Source organism: Cyphomyrmex costatus, unplaced genomic scaffold, assembly GCF_001594065.2.
Source record: "Cyphomyrmex costatus isolate MS0001 unplaced genomic scaffold, Ccosl1.0 scaffold1002, whole genome shotgun sequence".
In the NCBI taxonomy this organism is placed as follows: domain Eukaryota; kingdom Metazoa; phylum Arthropoda; class Insecta; order Hymenoptera; family Formicidae; genus Cyphomyrmex; species Cyphomyrmex costatus.
In genome coordinates this window covers 15,830-20,637 of record NW_017274958.1, presented here as the reverse complement: position 1 = coordinate 20,637, position 4,808 = coordinate 15,830, and positions in this window count along the sequence as shown.

Here is a 4,808-nt window from a genome sequence, read left to right as displayed (position 1 = left end):
ACTATTCTTGTCTTCGTAGTAGCGCTTTCCGATTTTACAACGCAATGGTGTGGCAAGTAATATGAATAAGGTGCCGTCGATTCCTCGCTAACTTCTTTCATATGACCTAACTGTTCGTATTCTTTTAAGAATGCAACATATTCATCACGAAGCTCTGGCAATCGTTTTAATCTTTTTTCTAAATTTATCAAGCGCTTTGTCGCCTGTGGCTTAGACTCGCCCAAACACGCCGGTGATTCTTTAAGCGGCATGCTTACTATAAAACGCCCATCTTCATCACGTCTCGTAGTTTTTACTCGCAAATGAGACTCGCAATCTCTTTCTTCTTGCGATAATGCCTGGCTGTCGGCATTTCCTCTATCTCCCAAAATTTAGTTAATTGCTGCTCTAAGCTTATTGTTCTCAGAGAATTATATTGTACGAATTTTGGCGCTGCCGCCTCCATGGGACCGCCTACTATCCATCCTAATCTTGTTTTCTGCATTATGAGATCATTATCTAATTTTATTTGACCCACGCAAAGAATGTCCCAAAACCACTGTGCTCCTATTAATAAGTCTATTTTTCCCGGTACGTTAAATGTTGGATCGGCCATTTTCACGTGCGACGGAATTTGCATATTTTTCAAATCAATAACTTCGTTTGGCATTACGTCATCTACTATCTTTGGAGTAACTAAACAAAAAGTCTTAAAACGGAAATCGCCGTTAAGTGCGGCAATTTCAAGCTCGCATTTGTACTTGATCTTAGGTTCCGGCTGATTGAGAGATATTACTTGTGTGTCTACTGGAAATTTTTCGAGATTTAATTCTTTGCACAAGCTTTCTGATATAAAATTTGATTGAGCACATGAATCTAAAAACGCTCTGGCCTTTCCTTTAACACTACGGTTATCGCTTACGCCTACCAAAGCCGTTGCTAAAATTACGTTTGGTTCCCTGACGACACTATTCTGACTTCTAGAATACATTGTTGCCATTGAGGCTTGTTGGGCCGATTGTACCTCCTTGCCAAAATGCAACAATGAATTGTGTTTACTATTGCATTTTTTGCACATTCCGAAAACGCAATATTTCAAAAAATGATCCTTTCTAAGGCAATTCGTACATAATTTAAGCTGCTTAACCTTTTCGGCTCTCTCTTGCGGCGTTAGTCTTAAAAATGTATCGCACTTTTGAATATAATGTTCACCTCCGCACAGAGCGCAACTTGCCTTGCTAGCTAAAAGGACACCGGATTTACTTTGAGTAGAAACCTTTTTTGTCTTATTGTTAGTTATGCTTGTCTTTTTTTCCATCATCCGCAACAATGCTACCCTATCGCGCGGCGTTTTCATTAAATCCTCTAGCTTCGGCTTCCCCGGTAATAGCAAATTTTGTTTCTCCCATTCGCACGCCGTTTCCTAGTCTAATTTAGTCACGATAATATAAATGAGCAAAGAATCCCAATATTCCGTTGGTTCTTGCAATTTCTTTAACGCGCGCGTGTGTTTTGTGATGTTATCAACTATATCGTTTAATTGCTCGGGCGCTTTGCTACTAGTCGATTTTAATTTAAGTATCGCTTCAATATGGTTATGTATCAGTAATTTAGGATCATCGTAACAGTTGCACAACGTGTCCCACACAATCTCGTAATTTTGTTCTGTGTATTCGTATTCGTCAATCGTTCGCGCCGCGCTACCTTCCAAAGCTGCCATTAAATAATGAAACTTTTGAATATTACTAATATTTGCATTATCATGAATAATAAACTTGTATGTATCTCGAAATTTTAGCCACTCGGATAAATCACCTTTGAATTTTGGTAACTCTATTGTCGGCAACTTAACCCCGTACATTCGTACTCCCGGAGCGTTGCTCTGACCCGCGCGTGTAACCTGCTCGAAGTTAGAATGTAAAGAATTGCTATATTGTTGAAACTGTGGCTGAACTTGAATATTAGGCTGCTCCTGAATATGTTCTATTCTCCCCGGCATTGCGTTACCCGGCTGCGAAATTTCTGTGCTTCCCAACGCACCTACCTTCGCTGATTGAGCCTGGCCTATCAAAACGTTAGCCATTTTTACCGCATCATAATACTCTGCTTCAAATTGCTCTCGATATTCAATGGTTTCCTTGGGATCCTCTGTTAACTCGTCTATACTGACTTGCACGTCCTCGTATAACGCCAAAATGCTATTATGCCTGACGAGCCTTTGATTAATCTCATCCTCAGTCGCCTGATCTAGTAACTGATTTTCCTCCAGCTTAGCCGCTGTATTCTTTAAAAAGTTTTTAAAAGAGGTTATTCTCATTTTTAATGATCCACGTTTTTTATTGAGTGTACTTACGTCCATTTTGAATTTGAATTCTTGAATACTTACAATAGACCAGTAAAGAAATTGACGGTTAATTAGCTCTAAGTAATGCTGATTAAGTATACCTTTGAAATGCTTTCAATTTACTTAGGATTGATCTTTGAGGAATAGGATGACTCATTTACTCACGCTGCCTTTGCTACGCTCACAACGGTGTTGTTCACCCTGCAGTGCCACTCAACTGCCCACTAGATTGCGCCTTATTAATCGTAGATCCTCGATCGGTAATTTGTGGTGCCCCTTGCTGCGTTTTGTAGCGCTTGCGATGCTGCCGTCCAATCACGACGGTTGAAAATTTGAAATCGCCGTTGGCGCGATTCGTTACCTCTTCCCGCATTTTTGGTAACACGAGATATGTGTTTTTTGCGCCAATTATTGCTTGATGACTCTTGGCATGAATATTGCAATTACTTGCTGCACTCGCGAAATTCTTTCGAGCTAGGCTTGCTCAATGCTCACTCTTTTAACCCTACTTCGATCGCCTTTGAACACGACCGAAAACTTGCTTGTCTTTATTCTTGTGTAGCTAGACCTTGCTTGGTCTTAAAGATTCGCCACGATGCGATGTCGAGATTGATCTCATTCCACTAACAATACGTACACGGCTATGACTTGAGTGCCACCGCTACCGTTTCTTGCTTGACGAATGCTATGCACCGCGCCGACTTCGTTTCCCCTTGCGAGAGTAGTTTTTAGTGATTGCTTTCACTGTCTTGATCACAAAATCCGGCTCGAAGGACCAATAATGTTATGAAAATACGCTGGATTTACTTCTAAGTTGAGGGTAAAGAGCGAGACAACTTCTGTTAGATGCGAGTTGCACTCATATTGGCTTCATCTACCTTTATTACGTATATCGCCTGTGTCGCCTTGTACATCAGAAAATGACGGGAATACAAAACAAATGAAGGCGCGAAATTACAAGAAAAGAAATTGTGAGGCTATTAAAACTAAACAATGCTGTGGACAAAAATGTCGTGTATGCAATACGCTGTGTACAATATTGCTGTGTGCAAACGAAGCTGTGTACAAAAATGTCGTGCGTGCTATACGCTGTGGACAGTAATGTCATGTGTGCAATATGCTGTGTACAAAAATGATGTGTGTGCAATACGCTGTGGACAATAATGTCCTGTGCGCAATGTGCTGTGTACAAAAATGTCGTGTGTGCAATAAGCCGTGGACAGAAATGTCTTGTGTGCAATAAGCTGTGTACAAAAATGTCGTGTGTGCAATACGCTGTGGACAATAATGTCCTGTGTGCAATATGCTGTGGACAAAAATGTCGTGTGTGCAATACGCTGTGTACAATATTGCTGTGTGCAAACGAAGCTGTGTACAAAAATGTCGTGTGTGCTATACGCTGTGGTCAGTTTTGTCCTGTGCGCAATGTGCTGTGTACAAAAATGTCGTATGTGCAATACGCCGTGGACAATAATGTCTTGTGCGCAATGTGCTGTGTACAAAAATGTCGTGTGTGCAATACGCTGTGGACAATAATGTCATGTGTGCAATGTGCTGTGGACAAAAATGTCGTGTGTGCAATACTCTGTGTAATATTGCTGTGTGCAAACGAAGCTGTAGGCAATCGTTTTGTGGTCAAACGAAGCCCTCCCAAAAATTATTCTCAATACACTTAAAATTATCCTTATATTAATTGTATATATAAATGTTTTATATTAACTATAATTGAAGACAATAAATATATGTATTTCTTTAATTCCACAAATTAACATTTTATTTCATGAACTACTTAAACTTTATCATTCCTTAATTAAATAAAAAATATATTTAATAAATAAAAAATTAATGGAAATAAATGTATAATCATTACTGTATATTCAATAATTTTACAATTATATATATTTATTTCATTATAAAAATTTTTACCATGATAAATATAAGAAAATAAGTATAAAGAATAAGCCTTTCTAAAAAAACACATTATTATCAAATTTAATCCCAATTTTATTTCTCAATTTAAAATATTTATCAATATACAAATCAATACACAAATAATATACAAATCTCCTTAATAAAATTTATAGAAGTAGGGAAAGAAAAATTTATAGAACAAAATAAAAATCATCATATTATTACATTTGGTATACTCCTAATTAAACCTTTATTTAAAAATAATAAACGCTTCTCTGATCGGTTATAAAATAAATTTACCATATATTCCTGAAGAACATAAACCATGAGCTACCATTATGGTATACCCTCCTATAATTACGATTTTATTTAATGTTATTATCCTTCTTAATATTAAATTTATATGAACAACTGATGAATATGCCACTATCGTCTTTATATCAATTTTAATTAGACATAATAGTCTTGAAACCCCCCCCCCCCCCTACAATTCTAATTCTTATAATTTAATCTTTTTCATTTAATATTAATTTATAATAAATTTCTATTAATTGAATAATCCCATATCCTCCTA